The sequence below is a fragment of the Dipodomys spectabilis genome, unplaced genomic scaffold (assembly GCF_019054845.1).
Source record: "Dipodomys spectabilis isolate Male_0828 unplaced genomic scaffold, ASM1905484v1 ptg000043l, whole genome shotgun sequence".
In the NCBI taxonomy this organism is placed as follows: domain Eukaryota; kingdom Metazoa; phylum Chordata; class Mammalia; order Rodentia; family Heteromyidae; genus Dipodomys; species Dipodomys spectabilis.
In genome coordinates, this window is record NW_024870720.1 from 13,056,701 (window position 1) to 13,079,899 (window position 23,199).

The window sequence follows — 23,199 nt, forward strand, 5'->3', positions numbered from 1 at the left end:
TCTAATGTATTTTGAATTACCCTAAACAGAAGTCCGGGCAGGTAAATGGCCCTCTGCAAAATGGAACACTTTTATTCATGGGCATGATTTACCACAATCTGGTTACAACTGGGTTACCTGAATGCCACTTTTAAACCAATATCCATCTATATTTGGTCACATTATTTTCTTTTTCAAAATGAGAAGCCTGGCGCTGGTGGCTCACACCTGTTAGATCAGGGGATCACAGTTCAAAGCCAGCCTAGGAAGGAAAGTACGTGAGACTTATATCTCCAACTAACCACCAGAAAAACAGAAGTAGTGCTGTGGCTCAAGTGGTAGAGCACTCACCTTGAGCTGAAGACAGTTCCCAGACCCAGAGTTCAAGCCCCACAAACAACAAAAATGAAGAGGAAAGGTACAAAAGTATATATACAAAAAATAAGTCTGGGTTTCTTTTGTTTAGTAGGGTAACATTGTATGTTTCAAAGTAACTATAAAGGTTATTCCGAATTTTCTTATCACAGAGAAAGGATAAATGTTTGAGATGATGGATATGCTAGATACTCTAATGTGTGTCAAAACATACTCAAATATGTACAATTGCATTCCAGTTTGAAACAAAAAAGTAGAAAAATACACTGATCACAGTAGCAGTGAAAAAAAAAAACAAAACACTTTATTTTTTTTATTGTGAAAATACTGTACAGAGGGGTTACAATTACATGGGCAAGATAATGAGTACATTTCTTATCCAGCATTGTAGCCTCCTTTGTTTCCCCTTCCCATCCCTTCCGATACCCCCCCCCCCCCCCAACCAAAACACTTTAATGGTTTTGGAAGTAACAGATTCATTGCTTTAAAATTTAAAAAAAAAAAACCTGAAAATAGTAAACAATATAAAGAAGAAAAGTGATGATTGCCTACAATCCCACCATTCAAAAGTAAATTTCTAAGCATGCTTACCATAAATGGTTATAAATGTGGAGGAGTAGAAAGGTTTTTTTGTTGTTGTTTTTTCTTTTTGATTTGTCTTAGGGCTTGAACTTGGGGCCTGGGGGCTTCCACTGAGCTATTTTGCCCTAGGCTAGCGCTCTACCACTTGGAGCCATAGCTCTACTTCCGGTTTTCTGGTGGTTAATTGTGGATAAGAGTCTCTCAGGGGCCAGGTGTTATTGGTTCACGCTTGTAATCCTAGCTACTCGGGAGGCTGAGATCTGAGGATTGCTGTTCAAAGCCAGCCTGGACAGGAAAGATTGTAAAGACTAACATTTATCTGCCTGAAAACCGTAAGTGGAGCTGTGGCTCAAAGTGGTAGAGCACTAGTCTTGAGCAAAAATGCTCAGGGACAGCGCCCAGGCCCTGAGTTTAAGCCCCATGACCAGCCCACCCTACCCCCTGCCCCACCATCCTCCTTCTCACAGTCTCACAGGGACTTTTCTGCCCGGGCTGGCTTTGAATCGTGATCCTCAGATCTCAGCCTCCTGAGTAGCTAGGGTTACAGGTATGAGCCACCATGAGAAATTTTTTTTTTTTTTTTTTTTTGTCGGTCGTGGGGCTTGAACTCTGGGCCTGGGCGCTGTCCCTCAGCTCTTCAGCTCAAGCCAAGCGCTCCACCACTTGAGCTACAGCACAGCACCACTTCCGGTTTTCTGGTGGTTTATTGGAGATAGGAGTCTCACGGTCTCTCCTGCCCGGGCTGGCTTTGAACCGCGATCCTCAGATCTCAGCCTCCTGAGTAGCTAGGATTACAGGCGTGAGCCACCAGCGCCCGGCACCATGAGAAAAATTTTTGCACATTAGTTTTTTGTTTTGTTTTGGGGGTTTGAGGTGGTTTTGTTTTTGTTTTTGTTTTTTTGTACATTCACTGCTATTGAAAGCTTGGTGCATGTCATAATTGTACATACACCTTGAGAGAATATACATACACATATATATATATATGTTTCTTGTTATGACATCAATTGACTTACAAGGAAATCACACATTGTAGAAATTAGAAAAGTAGTCAATTATGAAGGTGAAGCATGCATTCCTTAGATCATCAAACTTCATAAATTTGAGAATTTTTTTGGAATTGGAATCAGCGCTCATGCTTCACCGTTTTATGTTTCTTTTTGTTTTTCTAATTTTATAATATATAACTCATAAGACTATTAAAAAAATCACACAATTGCTAGAGAGCATAAAAGTTCCAAAAAATTGTCTGTTTTTTGTTCAATTTTCTAAGGATGCACTTAAATGGTTAAATGCAGACATTATGATATTTCATTATTTTTTGTAAAACTATTCTCATTATTTTGTCTATTCACAGTATTAACTCTCGTGTCTACTTTTGCACTTTTATGTTTTCATTCTGAAGTTACTGATAACTTGGGACATCACATGGAAATAGTTCATTATTAACCTACTTTTCTCTCTGTGTGTACACACATATAATCAAAGTTCACAGGGCAGAGATCATTGATTGCTTCATAAATGGGTAGCAGGTACTTAGAAATGTCCCTGACACATAGCAGACACTCAAATATTGTTGAATGAAAGTGTTGCTAGTGAGAATCTGTTTAGAGGATAATGTATAACACAAAATTTAAAATGTGATTTTGGATAGTTATTCCATTTAAAAATTTTTACCTTGGGGCTGGGAAGGTGGCTCAGTGGTAGAGCGCTTGCCTTGCATGCCTGAGGCCCTGGGTTCGGTTCCTCAGCACCACATAAGCAAAAAGAAAAAAGCCAGAAGAGGCACTGTGGCTCAAGTGGTAGAGCGCTAGCCTTGAGCTGAAGAGCTGAGGTACAGCGCCCAGGCCCAGAGTTCAGGTCCCACGACCGGAACCAAAAAAAATTTTTTTTACCTTGACGTCTACCTGCAGTGTGTTGGTGCAAATAAACAAAACCAAGTACATATATATATATGGATTTCAGTGTCCATTAATAAGAATTGGACATGTATTAATATGCACACATTAGAAAGATCAACACAAAGCAGCTCTATACAGAATGATGTGAGATGACACATGAGATACTGGTTAAAAGGAAATGCCAGTTGTCAAGCAGTGCCTCTTGTGGAATAGAAATGGTCTGTCGGGGGCTGGGGTACAGCTCAGTGGCAGAGTATATGCTTAGCGACTCTGGGTTCTGTCCCCAAGACACCCCTCCCAACATATTTGCACTTCTGCTTGATTGATTAGCAATGACCATCTCTGTAGGAAAACAATAAATTGCTAGCAGATTACCTGTGGAGAAAGACTTCCTTGTGGGGGTTTTGTTTTTGTTTTTCTGTCAGTCATGGGGCTTGAACTCAGGGCCTGAGTACTGTCCCCGAGTTGTTTTGCTCAAGGCTAGCACTCTACCACTTTGAACTAAATGCCACTTCTGGTTTTCTGGTGGTTAACTGGAAATAGAGTCTCATGAGCTTTCCTGCCCAGAGTAGCTTTGAAGCATGAGCCTCAGATTTCACACTCCTGAGTAGCTGGAATTACAGGCGTGAGCCACCAGTGCCCAGCCTCTTCACTGGTTTATAACTACATCCTTCACTCTATCAAAAATAAAAGAAACTATGTATACACGTATAATCCCAGGCACTCAGAAGGATTATAGTGCAAGACCAACCCTGAGATTTTTTTTAAAGTTATATTTCCCTATCTCAATAAAGCAGGGGCTGTTGGTGAAGGCTGTAGTCTCAGCTAAGTGTAAGTAGGAGGATTACGATCTGGATCTGGGTTTTAAGCAAAAATTCAAGACCCTTTCTGAAAAAGCAAAGAGGGCTGGCTCAAGTGATAGGACACCTGCTTAGCAAATACGAAGCCCCGAGTTCAAACTCCAGTACTACCAAAATACAAGAGTAAAAGTGAAATCTAACACCTAACTAGACTGCCCTACTAACGACAGTCTCACTGGGTGAAGCAATTCGGCTGCTCTGTGAGACACCATTGTTTGAGATTATTGTTTTAACCTCTTGTGAAGTCATTGTAAGATTATATTTTCCTGTATTATGCTTTGGGCTCTGTAGAAGGTTTTATAAAGAGCAATGACTGCTTTTGCCTCTGTTGTACAATTAACCAGTGCATTGTGCATTGTCTGGCTCTTAGTTCTCCATATTCAGGTCCTGGCTGTCATTTTCCTTGTGGAATGCACCCTGTGGAAAATGCAACTCTGAAGGACCTGGAGGCCCCACGGGGCCCTTACCACCTCTGCATTTTCCTCCCTGTTGTCAGAAAGTTCAGCTCTCTGCACGATGCTCTTCCGCATGTTTTAGGAGCTATTTGAAGTGCTTTACCTCACTAAATGCCAAATTTTTAATTCAGCTAGAGACAATAGCAAATAGAGAACAGGACAGCCATCCTGTGCCATGGTTGCTTCCTCTTGCCTTCCAACATACCGTGTTTGTGTTATTATGTCAATATCTTAGAAAGGAGTTGTGTGAGGGGACTAAGGCACTAGTGAACAATGACAGTTTAAATATCAGATGCTCCCAAGCCAAGATGGTTTCAAAGTGCTCCTATCTACTCTCAACACTAGAGGGAGTTCGTGCTCACATTTGAAGGACTGAGATTTTCATATTTGTGGAAATAAAATGAGGCTATGTGATGATTAAATGTGGTATCTTGGTCATATCTTGAAACACAAAGGCTATCAAGTAAAAAAATGAGGTAATTGGTCAGGCGCTCGTGGCTCACACCTGTAATCCTAGCTATTCAGGAGGCTGAGATCTGAAGATCAAAGCTAGCCTGTCACACAGAAAGACCATGAGACTCTTATCTCCAATTAACCACCAGGAAACAGAAGAAGCAGCTCAGAGTCAGCACCCAGGCCCAGAGGATAAGCCCCAACTGACAAAAAAAAATGTTTTAAGTGATAAAGTTTGTCTCTAATAAAACATCTCAACATTGATTGTTGTACCAAATGTAAGGTGTTTATGTGGGGAAATGATATAGGTTCTCTGCTGGTGCTGTAAGCCATGTCTCCAATTCTACCTTTTGTTGGTTATTTTTGAAGATGGAGTAAGACAGTATCTCTAGGATTTTTCTGCCTGCACTGACTTCAAACCATAATTCTTTGGTTATCAGCCCCTTGAGTAGGTAAGATTACAGTTGTAAGCCTTTAGTACCTGGCTATGTTAATTTTTAATATAAAAATGTTTAAATGAGACTAGAACTTAATTTCCATTTTCTTTGATTTTGGAGCCATGAAACACTTTCAGAAGACTAAACATACAGACAAGGTAACTGATGGAAAGGAGTTTGCTCAATGAGATTTAATTCTATGAAAATGTAAGAATTAGACACATAAAACAATTTAAAAATAAAAGTTTAGTTTCCCAGCAACAGGAGCAGTCTCTCAGGACAAAATTTAGAACCAAATGTCAAAGAAGTTTCTTGAAGTCTCTTGGTAACTTGTGTATGGGTCACCTTGAGGCCTTTTCCTGGTGTTCCTACTGAAAGAGACATAAAACTGATTCAGCAGCACTGGAAAGCATCAAGCATCCATTACTATTGTTTGGGGAGCCATCAAAGAGGTTCATGCAGCGCAGGTCATGATAGTTCAAGATTGAGGAGGAGGAGAAAGATCTTTTAAAGCATTTGTTATCCTGGACACTTTATGGGCCTTTCTTTTTTCTTTTTTTTTTTGGGGGGGGGGGGATCCAGTCGTGGGGCCTGAACTCTGGGCCTGGGCGCTGTTCCTCAGCTCTTCAGCTCAAGGCTAGCGCTCTACCACTTGAGCCACAGCGCCACTTCCGGCTTTTTTCTTTTTGCTTATGTGGTGGCTGAGGAATCGAACCCAGGGCCTCATGCATGCAAGGCAAGCACTCTACCACTGAGGCACCTTCCCAAGCATAGAGTTCCATTCTGGAAATTTCCTTCTTACTTTGCAAATATACTCCATGGAATTATGAGCTTTGTGAGTATGTTTTGGAACCTAATAATTATGGATGAATGCGTGAATGCAGGAGGAAAACATAAATGCTTTAGGATGAAGAGACAGCTGGATTTTTAGATGTGTCAAGCTGTCGCCATAAGTTCTAAGAGCCTGTTCCCCAATAAATATGTCAGAATTATAAATTTACCCAAGGTAATTAACTACTTATAGTAGGTACTTGAAGACTTGATCATGATATAAACCCCCTGGATAAATATAAAAAGTGGACTATACGGCAGATCATCCCTTTGAATAAAGAAACAAATTGTGTCAGTCTTCCAAACAGAAATTAAGTGTGAAGAAGACATTCCATTATCCTCTGGCTTTCTGTTACCTCTAACCCCCTCCCCCCCCAAGCAAGATACCTTTATCCAGATTCATCTCTCCATCCACCATCTGAGGAAGCAAAGAGAGGACATACACAGGCAAATCACAGAAAGAACATAGAAAAGAAGCAAACGAGAAAAGTTGACTCACAAGAAAAAACAGATGAACAGTTCTGGCTCACCAGTGCCCTGCTCTCCTTGAAGCTATTCAGAACCAGCCCCATCCTCTGTTCCTAAAAACACTAAGGCCAAACACCCTCCAGGACTCCAGACCCAGGGTAGGTAAATGGCTTTTCCAAGTCCCTGCCCTGTTCTCTAACCACATCCTCCTCTGCTTCTGACTTACTCCCTCCCTCCAATAACGCTTATGCTCCTGTTAGGAAGCTCAAGCCTGTTTGTCCAGCCCAAGTAGAGCTGAAATAACTCCAGTTTATATAGGGCTCCTTCTGGGTTTGTCAGAGTCATAATCACCTACAGGGACTGACTCCATCTGTCCAGTTTCTCTCTGTCCCTCTTAGCAAAATTAAGATGAATAGACTTTGCCAGAGAACCACGCAGACATCCAGGTACAGAGAACAAGAAAGGTTTATTGCTGGTAAAGGGGGCCGGCAAGACTCCTTCTCACAAGGGAGGAATGAAAAGAAGCACAGGCTATTGTCTGGGGTGGCCTATATAATTAACCTGGGAGGTTTCGGAGGGGCTAGAGGGGGGTAGGAGGCGGAGACCTTGGTGTGGACAGGATGTGTGGGCCAGGGACTTCATCATGGTGGACTAGTAGTAGATAATAAATAGTAGATAAGGGTCCTGCAACTGCCCAGACATGAAGGTCACTCTAAGGGGCTCTTGTTGCGTTATATGGTGGTAGCTGCCCCAGAGAAGTGCCATCCCAAGGTAAAGGGGGCTGGAAGTTGATTATTTACTGCCTTTACTACTGGGGCCTGGTGTTGCTTAGGAAGGGAGCATGCTAAGCTGTGGAGAAGGGAAGGAGTGGACTAGGCTATAGGAAGGGACTCAATTTGCTAACAGTACCCCTCTCCCCAACCCAGTCCTCCAAGTTTCTCCACCATCACCATACCCTTCCCAATGAAGCTCTCAGGACCCTGAACTGCATCTTCCTGCCAGGACAGGCTTGCTAATGAGCTTGCAATTGAATTTGCCTATGGTACTGGAAGGGTTTGGGCACCTGGGAGCCAGTGTTGGAACACGTACTGGATGAAATAATGATGAAGTCCAGATGTCAGCACGTGGGGCACATCCCCCACTGTCCACCTCGCTGTACAGTGGGAAGGAAGTAGAACGGTGGTTTGTGTCTTGGGACATCCCATACTGATAGGAGTTTGTTTTCCATTCATGGTGAGCTACAGAGTAAAAATTCAACCTTTTCTCCAAAGAATACTGAAAACTCAGAAAGTCTCAATAAAAACAATAAAGAATTAGAGAAAAAAAAAGTGAAACATGCCGTGTCCAATTTGGGAGGGGAAGTCTGAGCCAGTCAAAACCATTTTGTGCAAAGCCGGTATGCGGGCACTGAACACACACTCTTGAGCCTCCATCCTCGCATAGCGAAGAGAACAGAGTCAAGACTCAGGGCCACCCAACCAAAAAAAGAAAAAGGGGTAACATTTTCTAGAGCATAGTGCACTAGGGTACACTAAGAAAAGAAATGATCAGAACTGAAGACCTCTATCTTCCTACAGTAACTGAACAGGGAGAGAGAGAAAGGAAGAAAGAGAGATTGGGGGAAGGGGAGGTAGGAGATAGAGAGAAGGCCCTAAGAAATTATGGCTATAGATTGGTCCCAATAAGTGGCTATTGAAAGTGATCCAGTAAAGTGTAACATACAAGATGCAAGTGAAACTCTGCTTAGTGTACATTGAACGATATGAAATTGCCAGAATTTGGCCATTTATTTCTTTCAAAACCTGACATCTCATGTATTTCAATGTATTAAATATGTAACAAACATATATCCATAAATATGTTAAAGGGTTGTAATATTTTAAGAAAGAACAAACGTTTCAGTGACAGAAAGTAAAACTTCACTTGAGTAGCACCAAGTGTTTTACTGACCAGCCATGTTGGCTGCAGTTGTGGAGTGCAGTCATGAGCTTTATCACACGGCTGCAACCTCAGCCTGGTGTGTGTCTAGTTATCCAATTTATAAACAAAATCTTGACTTTGAAGTACATAGATGACAGCATAAAGACTTAATGCCCAAAAGAAAGGAAGAAAAAAATGGAGGGATGAAGGGTGAACAAATGCAGCAGTGGTACTCACTGGACTCTGTGGTATCACTGAAAATGAACTATACAACTGTGGGTGGGGATGGGAGGGAAAAACTTGGAGAGAGCAAGGCAAGGGGTGACTTTGTCCAAAAAGAAATGTACTAATTACCAGACATATAACTGTAACCCCTGTGTACATCACCTTTATATTAACAAAGTCTTTGAAAGAAGAAAAAATTTAAAAACAGAGAACTAGTTTCTCATTGGAGTTGCCCCTTGAATAAAAAAAGTGCCAAATTAAAATCCTAACATAAGGGCTGGGAACCTGACTAAGTGGTAGAGTGCTTGCCTAGCGTGCATGAAGCCCTGGGTTCAATTCCTCAGTACCACATAAACAAAAAAAGCTGGAAGTGGTACTATGACTCAAGTGGTAGAGTGCTAGCCTTGAGCAAAAGAAGCTCAGGGACAGTGCCCAGGCCCTGAGTTTAAGCCCCAGGATTGGCAAAAAATAAAATTCTAACATAGAAATAAAATATTTTTAAGCCTTTGTATGATGATTTTATAGGAATGGTAGATTATAAAGTGATGTGGGAAAACAAAAAAGGAAAAACACTGTAATGTTCTGACAGAATAGTCAGAGGGTGATCATTTCCAAAATCAAATGGAATTATTGATGCTTATTTGTTTCCCTGTTTGTTTCGCATGATAGAGGAAGACTAAATATGCACCAAACTCATTTATTCCTCTTGGACACACAAGTCAAACCCTTTTCCCAGGCTGCTGGCCTCTAAGTGGCACCGCATAGAACCTCGTGGCTCTGTGGTGTATAAATGTTTGATTTTTTTTTTAAAGCTTCATCTGTAGTATCTGCCTGGTTTTATAATGTAAATATTCCCCCATACTGTCACAAAGGTCTATTTCCAGCCATCAGCATGACATTATTGAAGGCTGAGTGGGAAGAAAAGCACAAAAGTGACTCTAGAAGGTGGTCCCAGCACAACTTGAGATTGTGACCAGTTCTTAGCTATAGAATTTGGCAAGATCCACCACTTAACAGGCAAAGATTTGTGCTCCGTGGATTCCTCAGTCTATCTTTACCACCACCACCCCCTCCCCGTCCTTATGAAAAAAAACAGTGGGACTCCAAGTTGGTTCTTGGTCCCCTCCTTCAGGGGCACAATTCTACATACTACTCAGGAACATTGACTGGACTTCAGATGGTAAGAAGCACCTTTTACGGTGTTAAACCACAGAGATTTGGGGCCTGTTGTCAAAGCAGTTAGCATAGCCCATTAGCATAGCCTTGAGAGAAACTGCAACTAGACCACACAAAATGCCCAATTTTTTTCCCCAGCTCTTTTTTCCAGCTCAGACTCTGGCCAAGTATATCATGATTTAAGTCATATACTTAACAGTTCTGCTCCTTAAAAGTCTTCACTTAACCACAATGCATCTCTCTATACTATCTCTTAATATTGATGGGCTTAATTTGCCAATCAAAAGAAAAAGAACTGCAGATTGGATCAGAAAACATGACCCATCCATCTGTTGCCTTCAGGAGACCCACCTCTCAGCCAAACATCCAAACAAACTCAGAGTAAAGGGTTGGAAAAGGATCTACCAATCAAATGCCCCCAGTAAGAAAGCAGGTGTAGCTATCCTGATATCTGACAAAATAAACTTTTCATTAAAATCAATACAGAAAGACAAGGACGGACACTACATATTAATACAGGGAACAATCCAAGAGGAGGATATTACTATCATCAACTTATGTTCCCCAAACATTGGTGCACCCAGATATGTTATGCAAATACTCTCAAACTTACAGAATAAAATAGATCCCAATACGATAATACTAGGAGATTTTAACACCCCACTCTAACCAAAGGACAGGTCTACCAACCATGCTAACCCCATGCTGCTGATCACAGTATGGTGTATATGTGTACACCGTAATATGTTATAGACCGTGATAGACAATTTGCTCCAGGAAAGTTAGAATGAGTTTGTGACTTTAAATGAGCATCATTATCCCACAATACTGTGAAATTTGGGAAATTATGTAATCACTTAACCAAATTAAAAAAAAAAAAAAAACCCACCAGAAAACTAGAAGTGGCACTATGGCTCAAGTGGTAGAGCATGAGCCTTGAGCTGAATTGCTCAGGGACAGCTCCCAGGCCTAGAGCTCAAGCCCCATGACTGACAAAAAAGAGAGAGAGAGAGAGATCTTTCATGCGATTGTTTCTAACATATTTATAAGATTATGTCTTTGTTGCTTTGTATGTTCCTCCCCCATGGTATAACCCCTGCTTTCACTATATATGATGTTGGTATATGTGGAGGGGAAGGGAAAAAACAAATCGTTAAAACAGGGATACAGGTGGACCCATTGCAACAATGAGATGTACAAGTCGTTATGTCAAAAAACGAACTTTACAACTTTGGTGGGGGGGACGGAAGGTGGGGGGAGGATACAAAAGGATGGGAAGGGGAAACAAAGGAGGAGGCTACAATACTTGATAAGAAATGTACTCGTTATCTTACCCATGTAATTGTAACCCCTCTGTACAGTATTTTCACAATAAAAAAAGTCTTCACATAAAAATCAACTATTACCATCATGAGGCATTTATTAAATTACAAAGTGAATGCTCCATCATTTTCATGAAAGGCTGTAAGGAAAACATCAATAGTGGACATTTTACTTACTTCTCAAATTAAAAAGGTTTAATGTAATCCAATTATTTTGAAAGAGCTTCCTATCAGCTAGCAGATTGATTCGGTTCTATTGAATAAACCACGTTAACCCTTGAAAATACAGCTACCAATAGAGGATGTACCTACACTCCATTTTCTTGATACACTTCCACCCTGAAACCTAACAATGGTGAAAAAAATTCCCTGTTGCTAGAGTCAGATGAATTCACTGAAGAATGCAGTAGGATTTCTTGATGAAACTTCTAGCTGAGTGCCGGTGGCTCATGCCTGTAATCCTAGCTACTCCGGCTCTGTGATTTGAGGATAGGGGTTCAAAGGCAGCCCGGGCAGGAAAGTCCATGAGACTCTTACATCCAATAAACTACTCAGAAAACCAGAAGTGGCGCTGTGGCTCAAGTGGTAGAGCACTTGCCTTGAGCTGAAGAGCTGAGGGACAGTGCCAGGCCAAGTTCAAGCCCCACAACTAAGAGAGAGAGAGAGAGAAAAAAGACTTCTACTGATACAGGCTCTAAAATAGAGCCCATCTAGTGCTATATGCTGTCATTGGTGTCATCAGTTTTTGTCACACTGTTAAGTGTAGCCATAAGGAGAGAATGTGGAGGCTAACGGCAGTGCAAATTGAAGCCGTGAATCTAATTTGGAACTACTTGAGTCATCAAAAGCTAACCAATTAAGCTATCTCTCAGCAGATGAGGGAAAGAGCCTGATCGGGGTACCATGAGTACCCTGAGTTTTTCACTAAGCATCCTCTCTCCACTTGAAGGCATTTTTATTTTGGTGGGTAGAAATTTCAGGAGGCAAACTTAGCTATCATCCTCTCCTCTTTCTCAGACCTGACTGGCAATCATCTCTGTATGACCCCATGGAAGGCAGGGACTGGCAAAGCATTTTTTTGGTGACATTTTCCTGTGGAAACAACGAGGCCACAACCTCGTTTTTCAGCTAAGGGTTCAAAAAATAAAGTTTTACTTGTGTCTTCCAAATTATAAATAGGTAAAGTCTCAAATGACCATCAGAAACAATCAGGAGACATTCTGATGTCTCACATCATTCTGGTGTGAGGATGGTTGAAAGCAGTATCAGGGGCGCAGGCTTGGGTGTTGTTGCTGCTTCTATGACTCTATACAAGTCCAGCGGTCATAACCTATCATAAGGTGTATAATTCATTACATACCTAATATAAGGGTTATTACTAACATGTAGGTGTGTAGGTATTTTACTATGTTTGATTTAGGAAGTTGACTTTTGAGAAATAGTTGGCTAGTTAGGAATCTGGCAAGGACTACAGGGTAAAGCATACCAATTGGAATAAAAATATAAGGTCAAGAGGAATAGGATGCCAGATATTTCCAGCTTTGAAGGTCACGTGACTAGCTTCTAGTTCTAAGTTGGGATGAAGAATTGCCTTAGTTCATCCAAGCAATAGGTCATGGAAGAAAAAATATTGTTTTTTTTTTTTTTTTTGGCAAGTGCTGGGGCTTGAACTCTGGGTCTGGGAGTTGTCCCTGCGCCTCTGAGTGCTGAAGGTTAGCACTCTGCCACTTGAGCCACAGTGCCACTTCTGGCTTTTTCAGAGTAGCTTCTTGGAGATAAGAGTCTCACAGACTCTTCCACTCTGGCTGGCTTTGAACTGTGATCCCAGGTCTCAGGTCCCTGAGTAACTAGGGTTACAGATGTGAGCCACTGGCTCCCTGCTTACTGGAATGTTTATAGCAATGGCAAGAACTGTCAAGTTCTTAGAATGTGATCAAGTTGCTTTTGTTTTGTTTTAATATATTTTTATTGTGAAAATACTGTACAGAGGGGTTACAATTACATGGGTAAGATAATGAGTACATTTCTTATCAAGCATTGTAGCCTCCTGCTTTGTTTCCCCTTCCCATCCCTTCCCATCCTTCCCCCCCCTTCTGTCCCCCCCACCAAAGTTGTAAAGTTCGTTTTTCGACATAAGGACTTGTACATCTCATTGTTGCAATGGGTCCACCTGTATCCCTGTTTTAACGATTTGTTTTTTCCCTTCCCCTCCACATATACCAACATCATATATAGTGAAAACAGGGGTTGTACCATGGGGGAGGGGCATACAAGGCAACAAAGACATAATCTTATAAATATGTTAGAAACAATCGCATGAAAGATCTCTTTTTTTTTGTCAGTCATGGGGCTTGAGCTCTAGGCCTGGGAGCTGTCCCTGAACAATTCTTGCTTTTGTTTTGTAAAGAATTACTCGGGAGGTTGAGATGTGAGGATCATGGTTTAAAGCCAGTGTGGGCAGACAAATCCAGGAGATAATTATTCGTAATTAACCAGTTTACAAAAAGAAAAAAGCTGGAACTAGAATTGTAACTCAGGCTGGGTGCCGGTGGCTCATGCCTGTAATCCGAGCTACTCAGGGGGCTGAGATCTGAGGATCGCAGTTCAAAGCCAGCCCGGGTAGGAAAGACCAAGAGACTCTAATCTCCAGTTAATCACCAGAAGACCGGAAGTGGCGCTGTGGCTCAAGAGGTAGAGCACTAGCCTTGAGCTGAAGAGCGCAGGGACAGCGCCCAGGCCCAGAGTTCAAGACCCACGAGAGACAAAAAAAGAAAAAAGAATTGTGACTCGGATGCAAGAGAGCAAAAAAGCTGAGGAGAGGGAGCGGCCCTGAGCTCAAGCCCTATTCTGGTAGCAAAGGGGGGGGAAGGCGGGGAGGAGGGGGAGGAGGAGGGGAGGGGGAGGAGGAGGGGAGGGGGAGGAGGAGGGGAGGGGGAGGAGGAGGGGGGGGGAGGAGGAGGGGGGGAGGAGGAGGAGGGGGGGAGGAGGACGGGGAGGGGGAGGGGGAGGGGGAGGGGGAGGGGGAGGGGGAGGGGGAGGGGGAGGAGGAGTGTAATAACCCGTGGTAATCAGCAGGGCCCAATAGTCAGCGTGGCCCGGCCCAGCCTGCTGGAGGGGGCGGGGCATCAAGAGGGGAGCCTCTTGGCTCCACCAACCAGGCCATTGGACAGAGCATAGGTGGTTGAGAGGTTGAGGGGCCGCCGGAGGGGCGTGCCATGCCGCCGAAAGGGGCGTGCCATGCCGCCGAAAGGGGTGGGGCATGCTGCCGGAGGGGGCGGGCTGTGCTATTGGAGGGGGTGGGGCCTCGAGCCTAGGCGGGAGAGGGGCAGCTTGGGGGAGGAGTTTGAACGCGTTAGTGGGGGAGGGGCGATAGCGGGGGAGGGGTAGGAGCAAAACCAGTGTCCTGAGGGGAGAGGAAGGGAGGTGAGGGGGAGAACAGTCCGGAGGAGAGAGGGGGCCAGACGACCCCTGGACTCCGGAGGAGAGGAGGGTAAGGGAAGGAGAGTAGGGGGAGTCCTGAGGAAACAGGTAGTGCGGAGGGAGGGGTTGGGCGCTGTCCCTCAGCTCTTCAACTCAAGGCTAGCGCTCTACCACTTGAGCCACAGCGCCACTTCCGGCTTTTTTCTTTTTGCTTATGTGGTGCTGAGGAATCGAACCCAGGGCCTCATGCATGCAAGGCAAGCGCTCTACCACTGAGCCACCTTCCCAGCCCCTAAAACGGTTTTTATTGAAATATAACTTACATACTAAAAAATGCACAAGTCTCCCAGCTTTGTCACTGCTGAAGCATACATAGTTTTCTCTCTCACCATTTTTGGGGATAACCCCTAAGATTCCTGGAGTTATTGGGGAGGGGGTCTGGTTTCCAATGTCATACTGGGATAGCCCTGAGGTTGTTTCTTTTTTCTTTTTTTCTTGAGATTAAGTGATTACATAAATTTCCACAAAATTCACAATATTATGGGATAGTGATCCGAGGTGATTTCTTGTTTTGTTTTATTTTGGGTCCAGTCGTGGGCCTGAACTCTGGGCCTGGGCACTGTCCCTCAGCTCTTCAGTTCAAGGCTAGCGCTCTACCACTTGAGCCACAGCACCACTTCCGGCTTTTTTTGCTTATGGGTGCTGAGGAATCGAACCCAGGGCCTCAAGCATGCAAGGCAAGCGCTTTACCACTGAGCCACCTTCCCAGCCCGAGGTGATTCTTATGTCCTGTCCTCTGCACAAACCTTCGCAGCCTAACCTGACCCTTAGGTTCTGAGGCATAGTACTTATAAGTAGATTCCATTCAAGAAGCCTGGTTCTCAGGGTATTTATTCTTTTTAATGTAGCAGTTTTGATATTTTGTAGCTGGCGGAAGTTCCAGAATAGTTTATGTGTAGTATTGCCAGGAACAATTCATCTTGTTAAAGCCTATTCACCTTTAAAGGCTCAATTCAAAGGTCAGCTCTTACATAAATGCTTTCCATCTTTCTCCTGGAGAATTAGACTTCCTTCTGCTAATGAAAAAAAAAATCTTCCTCATTCCCTCCGGGTGCTCTATTCCAGTGCTATAATTCACAGGCTGCGTTAGCTGTGTACCCATGTGTCTTTTTCCACCACCACTTCCGACCTACTCAAAAGTGGGCACGTGGAGCTGGGTGCCGGTGGCTCACACCTGTAATCATAGCTACTCAGGAGGCTGAGATCTGAGGATTGCGGTTCAAAGCCAGCCCTGGCAGGAAAGTCCGTGAGACTCTTACCTCCAATAAACCACTACAAAACTGGAAGTGGCGCTGTAGCTCAAGTGGTAGAGTGCTAGCCTTGAGCTGAAGAGCTGAGGAATAGTGCTCAGGCCCAGAGTTCAAGGCCCACGACCGACCAAAAAAAAAAAAAAAAAGTGGGCATGTGGGGCTGCATTGCTCATCTTCTGTATCTAGCTCACTGCCTAGTTGACTTAATACTCACTGAGTTAATTAATTGATAAAGTAATAAACTGGTAATAACTAACGCCACAGATCAAATTCTGCAGAGGCTTGTTCTAAATCATGTCACTTATTGTCATTTAGATCTTAAGTGTCCCCCAAAAGTCCATGTGGTATTTATAAGATTATGTCTTTGTTGTCTTGTATTTCCCTCCCCCATGGCACAACCCCTGCTTTCACTATATATGATGTTGGTATATGTGGAGGGGAAGGGAAAAAACAAATTGTTAAAACAGGGATACAGGAGGATCCATTGCAACAATGAGATGTACAAGTCGTTATGTTGGAAAACGAACTTTACAACTTTGGTGAGGGGGATGGGGGTGGGGTGCGGGGAGGATATGAAGGGATGGGAAGGGGAAACAAAGCAGGAGGCTACAATGCTTGATAAGAAATGTACTCATTACCTTGCCCATGTAATTGTAACCCCTCTGTACAGTATTTTCACAATAAAAATATATTAAAAAAAAAAAAGTCCATGTGGACTTGGTCCCCAGTGTGGTGCTTTGGAGAAGAGATTGTAAGAGCTGGGATCTAGTGGGAAGTCTTCATTATGAGACCCTGGTAACTTTTTCTTGATCTCTCTTCCCAGGCGTGAGGTGAAAAGGTTTTCTCCAGCACTGAATGCTCTCATCACAATGTGATACCACAGGCCCAAAACATGGCAGCTAAACAATCAAGGACTGACCTCTAAAACTATGAGCTCAAATAAGCCTCTTTATAAATCGATTCACTCTAGTGTTTGTTACAGTGAATGAAAACTGACTAACACAATTATGAGATATCCAGTGTACACACTCATTATCAGTGTGTTCAGTCCCTGTATTGTGGCCAGCTTGTTCCTGTCTCCAGGTCTTTGCTTGTAATACTTCTTCCCACGGATGTTCACGAGGCTGCTACCCTCTTATGTAGTTCAACTTAAATATCTTCAGCGGGAAGGCTTTCCTAACCACCCCACACCTTCTCCATTACATCATGCTGTAGTGTCCTCTTCAGAGTACATAGTTACATTTCACCTACAATACACTTTGTGGGGTGTACGTGTGTGTCTGTGTCTGTGTGTCTGTGTCTGTGCTGGTACTGGGCTTGAACTCAGGGACTCATACTCTCATTCAGCTTTTTCATTCATAGCTGGTACTTTAACACAGGCCACACTTCCACTTTCTGCTTTTTTGCTGGATAATTGAAGAATTGAAGATAAGAGTCTCTCGGAGTTGACTTTGCAGGCTCGCTTCATCCTTGGATCTCAGCTTCCTGCGTAGCTGTGGATAATAGGTGTGACACATAATGCAATCTATATATCATCACTCCCAGAAGCTACAGTGCTGCAGTATGATAAATAGTCAGTGGGTAACATCAGCTGACTGCCTCACAGGCTTATGTTTAATTGTAAGGTTTTTTTGGTTTTTGGTTTTGGTTTTTTTTTTTTTTTTTTTTGTCAGTCATGGGGCTTGAACTCTGGGCCTGGGCGCTGTCCCTCAGCTCTTCAGCTCAAGGTGAACACTCTACCGCTTGAGCTACAGCACCACTTCCGGTTTTCTGGTGATTTATTGGAGACAAGAGTCTCACAGTCTTTCCTTCTCGGGCTGGCTTTGAACTTTGATCCTCAGATCTCAGACTCCTGAGTAGCTAGGATTACAGGCGTGAGCCGCCAGCCCCCGGCTGTGTTGTTTTTTTTTTTGTTGGTCATGGGGTTTGAACTCTCAGTCTGGGTGTTGTCCCTATCCCTGTACTCTTCAGCTCAATGCCAGCGCTCTACCTCTTGAGCCACAGCGCCACTTCTGATTTTCTAGTGATTTTCTAGTGGTTTATTGGAGATCAGAGTCTGATGGACTTTTCTGCCTGGGCTGGCTTTGAACTGTGATCCTCAGATCTCAGCTTTCTGAGTAGCTAGGATTACAGGTATAAGCCACCAGCACCCAGTTTGTAAGGTATTTTTAATGAATAAAAATGAGTACTAGAGGGGCTGGGAAGGTGGCACAGTGGTAGAGCGCTTGCCTTGCATGCCTGAGGCCCTGGGTTCGATTCCTCAGCACCACATAAGCTAAAAAGAAAAAAGCCGGAAGTGGTGCTGTGGCTCAAGTGGTAGAGCGCTAGCCTTGAGCTGAAGAGCTGAGGGACAGCACCCAGGCCTAGAGTTCAGGCCCCACGACCGGACCCAAAAAAAAAAAAAAAAGAGTACTAGACCCCAATACTTCCGTTGAACTTGGGGCCTAGGTGCTGTCCCTGAGGTTTTTGCTCAAAGCTAACTCTTGACTACTTGAGCCACAGCTCCACTTTAGGATACTTGGTGGTGAATGGAGATAAGAATGTCAAGGGAACTTTTCTGCCTGGGCTGGCTTCAAACCATAGTCCTCAGATCTCAGCCTCCTGAGTAGCTAGGATTACAGGCGTGAGCCACTGGCGCTCAGCTTATTAGATCATTCTGTCTTTGGTTGACAACTAATAACATTTGCTTTCTTAGAAGCCGATGTTATATGTTATCCTTTGGGATTGTAGGCGCCTCACTGGTCACTTAATTGTGAATTAGAGTGTATTTAGCCCACTTTCTGAATAAAGTCCTGGCTACAGCTAGGGATCCAATTCTTTCCAGGTCGAATTTTGTTTCAGCCCACCAGTTTCCCTGAAAGGGTGTCTGCCACTCTACTTGTTTCTCCTGCACCTCTGCTGATACAGGTCTGTGCTAGGAAGGAGACATGAGGTTACATATGAGAGCAGTGCAGGGGGTGCTGAGAGAATTGAAGTGGCACCAGCACTAGGGAGACCTAAGAAGTGGAATAAAAGAAAAAAGAAAACACAAGCAAAGTGAAAAGAAACCCAGAATAACTTGGAATAACACTGATATTGAGTCCAAGGTCAGCTTTGCCTAGAATTGATGTGATTTCTGTCTGAGCACTAATGGCTCATGTTTGTGATCCTAGCTACTCAGGAGGCTGAGATCTGAGGATTGCAGTTCAAAGCCAGCCTAGGCAGGAAAGCCCATGAAACACTTACCTCCAATTGACCACCAGAAAAACCATAAGTGGAGTTGTGGCTCAAAATGGTAGAGTGCTAGCCTTGAGAAAAAGAGCTCAGAGACAGACCCAGGCCCTTATGAATTCAAATTCTAAGACTGAAAAAAATAGATAAATAAACAATAAAGGTTAGTCCTCCCTTATAGGTTCTGATTCACTGAGTCTCATGCCAGGCCCAGGGGTTCTGATCAAGGAGATCATGAATCAGTCTTTTATAAAATAATCGTTAACTTTTTTTTGTCGGCCATGGGGCTTAAACTCTGGGCTTGCACACTGTCCCTCGGCTCTTCAGCTCAAGGCTAGTGCTCTACCACTCAAGGCACAGCACCACTTCTGGTTTTCTGGTGGTTTATTGGAGATAAGAGTCTCACGGTCTTTCCTGCCCAGGCTGGCTTTGAACCATGATCCTAAGATCTCAGCCTCCTGAGTAGCTAGGATTGCAGGCGTGAGCCACTGGCACCCAACAAAAGTTAACATCTTAAGTTAACATTGTTTACCCTGAACTATTCATTGCACTGATTTCTTGATGTGCATTATCCTACTCAATCCACAACAGCTCATCTAGCAACTGACAAGGAAACAGGCAGAGAAGTCAGCTATAATTTGTATGTGGGGAATCCTGGTCTTAAAGATAAAGGTCTGTGGGGCTGGGAAGGTGGCTCAGTGGTAGAGTGCTTGCCTTGCATGCATGAGGCCCTGGGTTCAATTCCTCAGCACCACATAAGCATAGCACTGTGGCTCAAGTGGTAGAGCACTAGCCTTGGCCTGAAGAGCTCAGGGACAGCGCCCAGGCCCAGAGTTCAGGCCCCACGATCAGCAAAAAAAAAAAAAAAAAGATGAAGGTCTGTGACTTCAAAACCCATATTCTTTCATTGGCCTCTACATATATCTTTTTTAATTTGTAAATTATTTGTAGCATTCCCCAGTTCTTCTACAACATGACTGACAGCATCAGTATCTTCTGAAACTCATTAGAAACAGAGTTTCTGGAAAAGGAACAGTAGAGTGCTTGCCTGGCTGGATTTGATCTCCAGCATAAGAGACAAATAAGTAAATAAAGGAATAAATAAATATATATTTTTGTGGCCTCACTTCATGCTTTGTGAATCAGAATCTTTATGGGATACTCAAATCATGTCTATATACATTAAAGTTTGAGAAGTACTGTGAATGTTTTTGTCTTGTTTGTTTTGTAGTGTTTAGGGATCAAAACCCAGGGCTTTGTGCATGCTAGGCAAGTACTTTACTGCTGAGTTCCCTTCCTAGCCCCACAAGCACCATTCTAATGCGCTTTATATATTCATTTGTACTTCATCTTGTTCCAAAACAAATTAGCAGTGTGGGTTCCCATTACATGTGTTATGAAAATACTTTGAATGTGATTCATTATTGGTGACATCCATTCAATGAGATTTAGTGGAACTAATTTTATTATTTCTTAACCAGACTATTACAATTATCTCTTATTTTTTGTTTATCTGCTTCCAGTCTTGTCTGCTTTGAATACTTTTTGAATCCTTTCCAAACAAATTTTGCCGCAGTGGAACACATTTAGAAACCACATTTGGGTGCAAGACCCACAATAATAAGAACAAAGTGCAGCTGTTTGGGTTGAAGTGTAAGTGGTGGTGGCGGGTGTGTGTGTGTGTGTGTGTGTGTGTGTGTGTGTGTGTGTGTCAGATTTGGTCTTCTTTGCCTCCCTCAGGCATCTCTGGCCCTTTAGATGTATATGGAGCACAGATGACCACCCTGTTCTATCTGTTTTCAACCACAGCATTGTGTGACTTTTCTATGATCAGTGATTTGACATATTACAAATAATTTAGTAATCATTGCGATACCTACCTTTGGTTTGAAAAATTGGTTTGACAGACCTTGGAGTGGGTTCAAGTGTCACTTTGACCTGCATCCCAGGATGCTTTCTAGACAGGCCAAGAATCAGTTATACCTGGGAAAAGAACTGGGGAGATGTCAACATAAATGTCTTGTTAGGAAAAGATGAAGAACCATAGACCTAGGCACGTTCCAGTTGCTGCTCGGAAGAGCTTCCTTAAAACCAGTCACCCACCTGCTGGTAAACCCAGCCCCCAGGTCATCAGAATTAAGCCCAATTCACCTACAGCTGTGTAGATCCTGTGCCTCTCAGCTTCCTTTTCCCCTTCCCCCACCTCCACCAGGGACTCCAGTGCCTTTATACCTTTCAGAGGTTTGTGTCTTCACAGGTGCTGCTCCTCTGCCTGAAACTTCTCTTGACTTTCCTCTCCCCTCTCCTCACCCATTGCTTTACCAAGATACTGCTTTCCAAACAGCATAGAACAGGGTGAAGAGAACAGGTGAACGGATGGCTGAATGCAGTGGAGGAGCTAAAAGAGAGAAAAGGAAGAAAGAGAGAGACGTGTAGATCCCTGAATGTCCCTGAACGTTACTCCCTGTTCTAATCTCTCCTGGGCCGGGCTTTGGGCTCTTTGGTACTTTTGGGTATGACTCTGAGGCATCTGTTTGTCTGCACATTGTTCAAAGGCAGAGATTTTGTTTTATTCATCTGTGTGGCTTTGGAGCTTGTGACACTGAGGATTCTTTGTTTATTTATTTGTTTTCTTAATGGAACAAATTAAAGAACGCTACCTGTGCTTTAGGGGGATTTTGAATTTTTCTTTCCATAGCTCATGATGACACTTGAAAATATTTTGAGTAAAATTAAATAGAATGTGTTCCTTAGGGCTGGAACTTACTGTATTTCTTCTAGTTTTCATTGTTCAATAGTTACAAGAATTATTTCTCTTGATCCCCTAAAGCATTGGTAGTATTTTATCATCCATATCATGTTCCATTTGTGTGAGATACACATTAGGAATTTCCTCATTTGTGCACAGAGTGCAGAGAGCCTGGCTTTTTCTTTTTTTAAAGTAATTCATTAGCTTGGAAATAGGAAGTGACAAGAGGCAATACATTTCCATTTGCTCTCTTAGGAGATAGCTTTTATTTCTTTGGCCCATGGCCCTTTTCAATTTAGTGTATGTATTTTCCAGAAAACCCTTGTTTTCTTCCCATTTCGATGGGTTGCAAATGTTAGGTGATTTTGACTATTTTAAATGATAAATGTAGAGCTCTTGGTTCTAATGTCTACTTCCCCATAAAAACGGAATACTGAAATTGAGCGATAGCCGGGTCCTGTCTTACCAGCATCCTCATTTCAGCCCTCTCTGTCCAACCTTCTTTATTCCCTGCTTTCCCCTCCCCCACCGAGATTTTAATTTTGTTAAAACCTTTTTACTGCAGCTGTGACTCAAGCAGCTCAGCTAGCTGCGGAAACACAATGTCATTTAATATTCCAGCACACAGCCCAGACAGTTTCCCATCGGGTCACTTGGAGCCGAGCTGTTGAGACGGCTTTATTTGACAATGATTGGCACCACCCCGCTGTTGACAAAAGCAGCAGAAAGCATAAAAAAAAAAAAAAAACCAGCGAATGTGCTCAGCGCAATAGATGTGCTTTTAGTACTAGACTATAAATGGGAGCCAATTTACAGAAGTGGATGTGGTCAGCAGGTGACAATCTTCCCCTAAAGCCATAATCCTGATTTGCTCTGGGTTTGTTGGTCAAGACTCATCCATTCATGAACCTCTCCCCTCATCCACTCAGTCAAGTAGGTCCAAAGTGCTCTCGTTCTGACTAGGCATCTTAAAAAGCAATACTTCAGACAGAGCAATCAGAGCACAACTCTTCTTTAGCAACTGTAGTCTTGTGGAGAAGGCTGATTTCAAAGACATATTTACATGTAGGCTCGAAAAACAAAGATAGCACTTGTCATCAGGAAAAACCAAAGAGGATTTAAAGGGACTAACCGTGGCCAGTAATGGGATGCACTGAATTGTTCCAGATTGTAAAAAGGAGCAAATATATTTCCCACCAAGGAAATGGAGATGCAAAGAAGCAAGAGACTGGCCAGGGCGGGGGCCATTAGCTAAGGCAGGAAGAAGGTTTGGGTTGAGGAATGATCATGAATTGGGTTCTCAGCATGTTTACGGTAACATCTATGGTGGCTTTAGTGTGCAGATGAGATTTGGGATTAGAAATAACAATTTGGGAGTCAAAGTTGATTGTTTATAGTAAAAGATATCTGACAAAGACACCACCTAAGAATGTACCAAGTGACAAGAAAAGACTGCAAGCTAAATTCACACATCTGATGAAGGACAGGGACACAGGGACAAAGTGGAGTCAGAAAAAGAGCCAGAA